The sequence below is a fragment of the Eubalaena glacialis genome, chromosome 9, assembly GCF_028564815.1.
Source record: "Eubalaena glacialis isolate mEubGla1 chromosome 9, mEubGla1.1.hap2.+ XY, whole genome shotgun sequence".
Lineage (NCBI taxonomy): Eukaryota > Metazoa > Chordata > Mammalia > Artiodactyla > Balaenidae > Eubalaena > Eubalaena glacialis.
Window position 1 is genome coordinate 12,040,091 of NC_083724.1, and position 11,360 is coordinate 12,051,450.

The following is an 11,360-nucleotide window of genomic DNA, read 5'->3' on the forward strand; positions in this document are numbered from 1 at the left end:
TGACTTAACTTCCCTAAGCCTGTTTCTCATCTTTTAAGTGAGGGACAGGAAAGCCCTCTCCACTTGGATGTGACGAGTGAAAGAGATCACGGATGTAAAATGCCTGGAACATAGTAGGCACTAAGCAAATTCTTTCATCACTTCCTTTTCCCTCTCCTCCTCCCTTTAAAAACTTTCCCACTCCGAGCTACATTAGGCATCAGTGAGGTTCTTAAAAACCACAGGCCCATTCTCTGTCCGCTGGGTGCCTCATGCCACAGACCCAGTTACTGAAGGGCATCCATCCTGCCGCCTGGCAGCACCACTTCTCCACCAACCTGGCCTGCGGCATAAATCCCAACTGCCACCCCAACCCCCAGACTTCAGGCTCAACCAAGAATCTCTTGGGAGAGATATCCGGGTGTGTGGTGAAGCAGGATTTAGGAAATAAAAGGTGATTGTAGAGAAAAACTGAATGAGCTAGTCAGTTATAGAGTCCCATCTCCTGGCTCTGCTTTGGAGGCGGGTTAGTGTGAAGTGACTTGATTGCCAACGGGAGGTAAGGGGCTAGCCAGGATCTGTGTAGTTTATCTTACAGGGCATAGAATTGAGGCAGCACAAAATCATACTTTACACAAATCTTATATAAGTTTCAGACATAAATATACGTGTGCTTGTAATGCCCAAGCACAGTCATGCTCAAGTGTGCAAATGCACGCGTTCATCTTTGTTGGCAAAAACATGGCCAGCAGAAATGTAGAGCTAGCACGTGCACTTCAAGTATAAGTGTACAGTGCCAGGCAGGAGGGTGCATCTATAAACTGGAAAATTGCAGTTATATGTACAGTTGCACACTCAGGCAACTCTACCTAGATCCCTGCGAAAGATCCTCCGAGGCCACACGATTCTCTGAGGACATGTTTTGCATATTTGCAAAACTCTTGAAGTTACAAGTGTGTGTATTCATGCTGCACATGCACAGATGCCCCAAGGCGAGGCAAGGAAAGGACCATAATCCCAAAGGCGCGCGTGCGCGAGTGTTCACACAGACGTGTGCTCTGGCGCCTGCACACGGCCAGCGCCCAGGCACACGGATGCCTACCTGCATACACAAGCATGTTTTACTGACCCATCTGGGGTACTTTCTTTCAAAGAAAGTAGGGGGTGAAAATCTAATCTGGGAGTCAGTGGGGTTCATTGGGAGGCCGCCCAACGGGTAGGAAAAAAATTGTAACAACGCTGGAGCGTTTGTCCTTGGTGCAGCTCTGCGCCCAGGCTGGTGGTTGCAATACGTTTTCGAGAACTCGAGGGGCTGCCTTAGGAGCTGCGGGGCGGGGGGAGGAGCCCTCGGTAACTCTTGCCGCGGGCTTCCCAAGAAACGTGGAAACACACCCTGCGTCTCTTCACTTCCCCCGTATCTGTAAGCGCACGCTTTCTTCGACACCTCACTGACCAGCAGCCCACACCCATCGCTGACCTACCCCAAATTCCCTGGCCGTCAGGATTCCCGCCGGGAGCGCCCGCCTATTTATCCCTCCGTGGCAGGCTGGGACGGGCTCCGGTCTGCAAAAGCCTCAAACCCATTTCCCGCCACGGGATCTGGGGACCCCCTCCCCGGCCCCGGGTTCAGAGGCCGGTAACTTTGCTAATCTCCCCCAGCGGCTGGGGGACGTCGTACAACCGCTGAGCCCTGTCCGCGGAGACTAAACAAGGAGAGGAACAGGCTGTAAACACACACCCTGACACGTGAGTGACATTTACGCGGTGCGAGAAGCCGCAGCCGAGGGGATGGCAGGGGGTGGGGGGCGCAGGCAACCGCGGGTAAATGGAACCTTCTGGGGCGCCAGAAACAGCGGCCCCTCGACGCCCCTCCCCCAGGTAGGGGAAGAAACTCCCTAGGTCCCTTGAACCTGCCTTTTGTGGGAGGTGACAGGTGAACGGAATTCAGGTCTGGCTACTCTCGCCGCTGCCTACCTCCCCACCATCTGCTTCCTCTCAGACAGACAGACCGGGCGCATAATGAGGTAGCAGCCTCCAGCCGGCCACCGTGACTAACTCAGAACAAAAGCGCTCCCTCCACGCCTCTTCCAACAAAGGGGCCACCAGCCCCGGCGCTCCCCGAAGGCTGCGGGGCTCCCGGCTGCCGGCTGCGGAGCTGCGGGCGCGCAAACTTCCCGGGGCTCCCGGGGCTGCCGGCGCCACAGAGCCGGGGCCGCGGAGGGAGGAAGCACATGCCGCCCAGAGAAAGTGAGGCCGGGCCTGGCGGGGGAAGAGGGGGCGGGAGCCCGGCAGCCGCGGAAGGAGGGTGATTGATCAGTGCGCTGTTCCCGGAGCTCCGTCCCGTTATTAGAGGCGGCCAAAGCAGGGCCACGCAATAACCGCCGAATCGCCAACTAATTGACGCTGCAGGCAACTACTTCATTGTGCGCGCTGGTTTTATGTCTTCATAGCCGGTGATTGACAAGGTGTAATTAGTCATCTCACTCGGTGATAAACATGGGCACCCTCCTCCCGCGGCATCAGGCCGTGTGTACCAGCAGAGGAAGCGATAGTTGACGCTGATATACCATTAAATCAAAATGAAGACGTTCAGAAGTGTGTGTTTGCTGTGACGCTCTGATGGTTTATTTCTCAAATACGGCACCAACAGATTTACTTGATTTGCAAGTTAACTACAACATTAACTGGTTTTATTTATTTTGCCTCTTCTTTCCTTTTCCTAGGCAGGGATGTTGCTCTTGGAGAATGTGAAGACAGTTTGCTTCTTGACAAGCGAGCGAACGGGCGCCCAGATTTTTGCAGCCTCTCGAGTCTCCCCCGAGGGAAATGCAGGCAGAGAAAACGCCTGATTTGGGAGCCACCAGGGAAGGATTCCGCGCAGGGAGAGCCGCCCTCTTTGGCCCCAGACCCGCCTGCCTGGGGAGCCCCTTTGGGCACCGCCAATGGATTATCTGAAACACTGAGGATGGTGCCGGGGACTGGGGTGGGGAAAGCCTCTTGGATAATAACTGCAAAGAAGAAAGAGGCAAAGACAACTGTTTCTTCTCTGCCTTGCAGCAGGAAGAACTGTGTTCTTAAAGCTGTTGGCTGCAGTCACAGGGCCAGTTGCCTGCCTCGGTTCCCTGAGTAAAGTGTAATGTCTCCTGCTCTCAGGGTTGCACCCTTCAGCAAATTATACTCCTTGTTCAGCTTCGAAGTGGGTCTTGCTTAGGGAACTCTGTGTGTGTGTGTGTGTGTGTGTGTGTGTGTGTATGTATGGGGGGTGTGTCCCTCTACAGTGAGGCTGCTACTGGAGGTGCTGGTTATTCATTTCAGAAACCTTGTGGTTTAAATCTTTAAAAGGGAGGGAGCACTCCTGGTTGGGCTCCCTAGAACTGCTGTGGTCTGTCTCAACCCTAGTTCTGGTTAGAGAATGGCAAGGACCGAACAAAGCCACCAATATCTGAAAGTCCTCTTCCAGTGTATCACACATGCCCCCAGGAACCCCCCAGGGGGGTAAGCGCCCTACATTTTCCCCTTCTCTCTAACCTCTGTCTCTCATTTGTATAGCAGAGGAATGGTGATTCCTTGCCACCACGCAGGAATGTGGGGTTGTGGACCTCTCCAAAAAGAGATGGGGTGAAGCTGAGTCACAAGGATGGCAGAAAAGCCCCATATCTTCAACAAGGACCCCCCTTCCCAGGCCTGGGGGAGGAGGTGAAGGGGGAAGTGTTTTATATTGATGTGAGAGGCTGTCAGTTAGCAGCAAATCAGCTCAGGCATGGCCACCTCTTCATGAAATCAACTCATTGCCTTGGTCACACCTTACAGAAAATCTGCTGGTTACCACTATTGACAATAAAAATTAGTGGGGCCTTAGCTGTTTCGAAGAAGAACCCCGTGTCTGTGGATAGATAAGTGGCTTGGCCTGACTCTGGCATGGAGGAGCCCAATTCCTCCTCCTCTTCTCCCTGCAGCGATCTGACCGGTTCCGAAACCGCCTCCCAGAGCGTCAGCTGAGCAGGTTGGGGAACTAACCAGGGCCCTCTCTCTAGGGCCCTGTTAAATGCACTGAACTTAAAATGAAACACGAAGTGTGAATTTCAGGTTTGAACATGATGCATCAGGAAACGTGGAGGTTGGCAGCCCTTTCCTCCCTCCTGCCTTTCGGTAGCAGGTATTAATATTGTATTAAATGTTATGAGAAAGTAAGGGCTGCGGAGAGGAATGTGCTCAGATGCAATTTTGTCAAGGTTTTTATCTGTGATTATGATTCCAGATGTAGAAACTCCCGGAGGAGGGAAATGAGGGGCTGCTGGCGTGTGACATGTGTTTTAAGGTGTTTGGCAGTGTTTCTCAAAGTGGTGACAAAATGTTCAATTTTATTACAGGAAATCGGCAGAAGAAACATGATTATACTAAGTCGGAGATTGTTCATCTCAGCAAAAGGATTTACCATTATTGATTAGGGTGGGGAAAGTTTGTCTCTGGGTCTGCTTAAATCACATTGTCAACAATGTAAATCTGTCAGATCAGATTATTCTTAAAGAACAATTGTAACAAAATACACAATAGCCAATTGCATCTCCCCACCTACTAATTTCCATGCAAAGATGTAAACTATTCTGGAAGAAAAAAAAAAAAGTATTGCAACAAGATGTCATTTTTTTTCCAACGGGTGTAACTACCACCATTCCTTGAGGGTAATTCTTCTTAATCTAACCCAGAATACAACCCAGTCCTAGAAGAGCCCCAGTCCTAGAATTCTGCCCATTTTGTTAATCTGGTTGCTTTTTAAATAGAAGCACAACTAACAGCAGTAAATTTCCTCACACTGGGAACCGCATTTTGCTAAGAGGAGAATCAGGAAGATTGTGTGGAAAAGAAGTGGGGATGGGGGAGGAAGCAGCTGAACTCTTGACTAACTGACAACTCTTGTATTGACATGCATTTGAGACTGGAAAAATTCCTACCACGGTCTTTCTCCATTCAAAGGCATCTCTGCCACCCCTTTCTGACAGCAGGACACCCCTAAACTCTATTTCCAAGCAAGGTTTCCTCATAAACATTTTATGAGCTTCACTTAGACTAATCGACAGGGGTACCCAGCCAGCGCTGACTAGACTGGAGGAGGATTTGGTAAACATTTCCACAGAACAAAAAGAGGGGGTTTTGGCTAAAGATGCTGGACTTGGCTCTCCCCTGAGTCCCCAACCAGAGAATCTCTGCACACTCACAGGATATGGATCGCCCCATACCTAGCACACTCCATACGTCTGTCAGCCCATTTCACGAAGCTCACAAGTATTCAGCCCCAGCCTTTCCTTAATCCAGGCTAAAGAATGTTGATTTTGGTTTCCCAGCCACTGGCACTGTTTTACCATCACAAAAACATACTCGCTCCTAGCACAAATCGCACCTTCTTGGGAAGTAAGAAGGTTCCTCTCCTATGAGGTGATGTAGGACGTGGTACATTTCCGAGGGGAACAGTGAGGTTGCAGCGAAGGGAAAATGCTCAGCGTGGTCACCTTCTCTCACCCTGCACTTTCAGCAGAGCCCTTTCTCTACCCCAGCCCAACTTTCCACTGGCTTGATTAGCAAATCTCTACTGCTATTTGGGGAGCTGGCATTGTCTCCTTAGGTGAGGAGTGAGTCATTTCCCACATAAGCTTCAGCCTTAGCCCAACCTCTTGCCCCCTCCCCCATTTTTATTCTTCCATTAATTAAAACAACTAATGTTCCATCGATTATCTTTGCATGAATGAAAATCGTTACGGGCCCTTGCAGGTATATGGGAAATTCTGTTTGCTTAAGTATTCACACTTTGATTTCCAATAGACTCATTTTCTCAGGCATAAAGAAATTCAAACAAAACAAAACAAAAACAATCTCCTGATACTTTGCAGTAAAGCACAAAGACTAGTAGTAATGAGTTTATGCCGATCTCTTGCAGGAAGAAATGTTCAGATGGCCCCATTTTAGAACTGAATTATACTATCTGGTAAAGGCTTCTAGACAGTTAAGGAAAACATTGATAGGTCATCAGACCTAGGTTTTGAATTTGTGCTTGTGTTGAATCAGATGAGCTCATCCAAATTTACTTTTAAGCTACCATCAGTCCTCAAAAGTAAAAAGGCAGGGGACAATCAGCTCTATTTGGAATTTCCCAGCTAGTTGGCCATTTCAGCTTGCATCTCCATTTCTGGGGGCTGCCATAATTAGAGCGATCTATTTTGCATTTACTTCTCTTTGCAAGCACTACATTATTCACTCTTTCCTGTGCTTATTAAACAGTGCCACCTGCACCAAATTCAACAAAGCTCTTCCATCAGTCAGCCCAGTAAGGATCCCAGACCATATATTATCATTAATTGAAGCTCAATTGAATAGTTGACGATAGAGGCATGAGTAAAAGTAACACATTTTCTAGGACCTGCTTATAAGAATGTTTTAAGCTAAAAAAAAAAAATTCCCCAAATTGTCGTTTTTTACATACTCATTTCATTCTCTCTGTACAGTAATTCAAGCAGCAATTAGCAAGTCTTTTAATTAATGAACTATTCCCTGTATGTCACCAAGGTGCCTCCAGCACAAACGTCCTCCTTCATAAGGTACTAGAAAACGCAGTCAATATTTTGTCACCCAAAGCCTTCGAAGCTGACCACCTCGATAGCCCTAATACTATCAAAAGGATCTGAAGAGCCAGGGACAAAGCTGGGAAACAGAGGACAATTTTCAGAAAACTAGCCATGGATAATCTGAATCCAGAGAGAGGGAGTGGCAGGAGGAAGGGAACCAGAGACAGAAAGGAGAGGCAGAAAATGAATGTAGATAGATACCAGTGGTTAAAGAAAAGCACAGAAAGTTTGTAGCAAAGATGGGACCATCTCTGCGTGTCAGCTATAACAAACTCCATCAAAATGTTGATGATTTACACATTTTTAGGAGCCTGAAACCTCACTGTGCATTGTTCTTTAAAAAGCTTTCTGCTTTGTTCAAAATACTGCTTATCTTTGGCATTGTCAACAGCTCTGCATCTGGGAGAGATTAATTAAGTGATAGGTCAGACACAATGAGGTGAAGGGGCATGTCCACCCAATCAGGACTGATTCATCCATTTCTAGGTGAATCAACTTTGTTGAGGGATGCCAATTTCAGTTCCATTTCCAGGGAGGATTTATCAATAGGAATGCCTGAGCTCCCCCAGTGAGGGGCTCTTAGCTGGAAAAGGTATTTCCAGACAGAAAAATCTAAAATCCACACTCTTTTTCAGATGTGAAACCAAAACATAACTATAAATTGTCTGTATGCTTAAGTTTCACTGATCTGGGTGAAGGCTGATTTTCTTGAACATGATCTTTCTACAAAATAGCTAATTGGATGATTACAAATAAGATTGCCATGCAACACAATAAAAAAAATTAAAAGTCTGCTTTCTCTTCTCCCCCTTCCCAACCATTTCTCATTGCCCCTTCCTTTCAAAGTCCACTTTTAATTTCTAGAAGGCAAAGTGAAAGAAAGAGACAGGAAAAAGAGGAGGAGAGGATGAAAGAGAGAAAGAGAATGAAAGAGAAATAGGTTTTCTAACGTGTCAGCTGAATTTTTCCAGACCAATTAGAGGTTATTGTTAAATCTTCACCCCCCCCCATGCACCCCACACCTTTCTAAAAAATCTTTAGATTAGTGAGAAATTAGCTAATCAGGAAAGGCTATGTGGCCAGTTCACCCTATTCTTAACCAGAAGGGTTTTAAGGACCTTAGACCCTACTCCCCAAAATGACACTCTCCCCATCTCTTCAGCAGCATGTCAGTCTGGGTGAAAATTGTGGTTGCCTCTGTGTGTGTGTGTGTGTGTGTGTGTGTGTGTGTGTGTGTGTGTGTGAGAGAGAGAGACAGAGACAGAGACAGAGACAGAGAGAGACAGAGACAGAGAGAGACAGAGAGGGAAGTAAACTCCCAGCCTGTGAATAATGCTCAAGTAAAGTGACTATTCCAAACAAAACACTTGGAATATTTTTACTCTATTCGTGAACACCCCTGCAAATGAAGTTCACCTTTTCCAAGGCGTGTGTGTCTGTGTGTGTGTGTGTGTATGTGGGAGTAAACAATGGTTTGTGTTTTTTGTAACCAATCAGCCATTTCCCTTCTCCAAAGAAATGTAGAATGCCAGTTTCTTAACTATCCAATTCTTTAAATCATCTGGGATCCATCTATATTTATAAAACTGAGCAGAAACACTTAACAGCCTGATCAATAGCCATTGACCAGCAGTGCACCTCACACCCTAACATGCACAGCTTGATCATGTATATTTGATCATCGAAAAATTCAAAGCATCTTGCAGAGTGTATCAAGCTTCCCATAAAATAGTCTATCTTTTTCTGTGGTCTTAAAAAGAGTGCCGGTTTCTCTCTCCCTTGCATTTATCCATCTATCTATCTATTTACACACACACACACACACACACACCCCTCCCTTCCTGGAGAGTTTATTGCTCATATATTTGATGAAGAACAAGGTAATTAACTGCAAGGTTGTACATCTGGGCGGCACTTCATATCCATTGTAATAATAAAACATTTTTTCCCATTTTAGCAGAAGAAAGGCTAGTCCTGCCCACAGATTCAGAGGACCCCAGCATCTCCGTCTGCAAAGCCTCCTTTTTATAAATCCTGCCTCCCTCTTAAGTGATGGCATGCACAATTGCACCAAGGGGCACTAAGTTTATCTGTAAAAAAAGCATAGTTGGAAAAGCTTGTCCCTTCTCAGACCTTCAGCATCAGCTAGTGGGGGTTTGGAATAGACATGGCTGGCTCCTCCGTCCCTAGTCTCCTTGATAGCAAACAGGGACAAGAGTCCAAAGGGCTTGTCCTACGAAGAGCCACAAGCAGAAGAGGTGTATTTTAGGATCTCAAGGGTTGATGTCCTGAGCACATGCCACTAAGTTCCAGTATCCGAAAAAGGACTCAGCCCTGCAGACTTTTCTGATAGTCTGGGGCCAAAAGGCTGGTTCTAAGTTTCTCCATAAAGTATGCCAGATCTGTCCAAACCGCTCCAATCATCTGGCAGGAGGACTACCAGCTGGCAGGCCTGATCCAAGCCTGCAGCACAGTCTTTCTAACCGCAACCCCAGAGACTACCTCCCACCCCCACCCCCAGCCAGCAAAACAAATTACCTGCAGAACCTCCCATTTCTGGAGTCCCCTGCTCTGTATTCCGAATCGTGCCCAGGACAAATTTCTCAGGGCCCTTCCTTCTAAAAGCAGCAGCATCTGGGCTGAGGCTCCCTCCTTTATGTGTGTGTGTGTGGGAGACTTCGTATGATAATACATGTAATATGATATAGAATGACAGAATGCATGACGGTTGCCCATAATACGGAGAAGTCAGTCAAAGGACAGAGGGGACATTTGGATAATTACCATCCATTGGCTAGTCAATCACTCGAACAGAGAGAAACTGCACAAAACCCACAATGGAGTTGGGAAACAAAAGAGACCCGAGCCAGACTCAGGATTAACCGGTCTAAAGCGATCTAAATGCTTTTGTATCTGAAGAACTGAGGCTCCCGGTTGCCCCCCCTTCCCACTCCCAGGGAACTAATTGCGGGGATCAGAGTTAAAGCCCTCTCCCTCCTTTCCCCTTTCTCTTTGTAGACTGCTCACCACGCAGAAAAGAAAAAAAATGATTTCTCTCTCTGTGTTCATTAAACTATTTTAAAGTTAAAGGGATGGGGGAGGGTGGCTCCAGGTGGGCCCTCAGCCCAGAAGCTGGGGTTCTTCAGCCTTGGAAGAGGCTGGGACAGTCTCAGTCGATCTCAATTCTTTGTTTCTGGGTGAAGTCTTCCCTGCTCGCCCCTGGAAACAAATGCCCCATTCACCTGGGCAGCTGCCCTTTGCCTGGAGGCTAACAGGGATGGCTGGTACCCTGCTTTGGATGAGGAGTCCCCATAATTGGCCCCTGCACTAGAAAAACAGAAGGTCCACCCCCTAGTTGAAAACTCAGATGGAGTCAGCACCCTCAGAATTAAACGGCGTAACGCGTAAAAGGGTGACAGAGAAGGGGGTCTAGCCTTCAAAATGGGTAAGAGAGAAGAAGACGGTGGCAAATTGTGAGCAGACAGAATTTGCTTCCCAACTGGGCAGTGAGAAAGAGAAAGAAAATCCTTCTCAATGGGGCAAGGAGAGACTATGCTTATTTGGGGAAAGGGATGAGAAGAGACTCCTTCTGACTGAGAAAGAGAGAGGTAAAGAGGTGATTCCTCAAAAGCGACATAGGAAAATGGTCCCGTAAATGTTTAGAGACTCCGAGATGAAGGTGAGAGAGGAGGAGAATTCCTTAAAAGAGAAAAGATACAGACCGAGATGTCCGTAGCTGAGAGAGAGACCCCCGAGTCCCGGGACAGAAAGATGGGTAACTATCTCACCCAATTCCCACCGGGTCCTCCCGATGCGATTCTAACTCGCCCAGCGCCCTCCCGGCCCGGCGGAACTCGCTTGTCCCCGCTCCGTGACAGCGGCGGCTCCCGGTCCCCGGCCCGCGGGTGCCCGCCGTGCCCCCGTCCGCACGCGCCCCCATCCGCACGCGCCCCCCGCGCAGCCCCCTGCCCCTCAGGGCGGCCTGGGCGCCTTCTTACCTTTCCGAGTCCTCCGCCGCGGGTGTGGCCGGCTCGGCGGGCGGCCCCGGGCCAGGGCCGGGGGGCGGGGGGCAGGGGCGCCGGGCTGGGGGGGAGCGGCAGGGTGAGGGCTGAGGGGGCTGGCACGGTGCCCAAGGGGGGCGAGGGTGCAGCGGGCAGCCCCAGGGCCCGCGGGCGAGCCCGGCCGAGCCGGAGGAGGGGCGGGGGGCGGGGGCCCGAGGAGGGGCGCCAGGGCCCGGGCCGGTGGGCGGGGAGCTCCAGCCTGCGGAACCTGCCGGGGAGCCGGGCGAGGCGTGGGAGGGAGACCCCGAGCCCGGGGAAGCCTAGGACCAGGCGCGCGGATCGGGGGTGGGGGGACGGTTTTGTCGCCTCGGCTGACAAATCAATCAGGGCCCGCCGAGCCGGGGCACTGCCACCGGCGCTGCGGTGCTCGCGGCTCCCCGGCCAGCCCCGCGCCGCCAGCTGCCGGCCGCCTCGGGTCCGCTCGGGCCGGCGTCGCGGGCGGGGCGGCGGTCATTAGGCTGCGGGCGCGTGCGGCCCGGGCGGGGGCGGGGGCCGAGCGGCGCCGCATGCCGGCCTCCTCCCCCGCCCGCCGCTGGCCCGGGCCCTCTGCGCGCTCCCTCCCACCCCCGCTCCCCCGTCACTGTCACTAGCTCTGGCCGTTCCGTCTGTCCGTCTCTGCCCGCCTCCCTCTGTCTCTCTCCGTCTCCCGGTCTCTGTCGCGTTTCTCTGTCTCCCTTCCTTTCTCGGTCCCTCCCGATGTCCC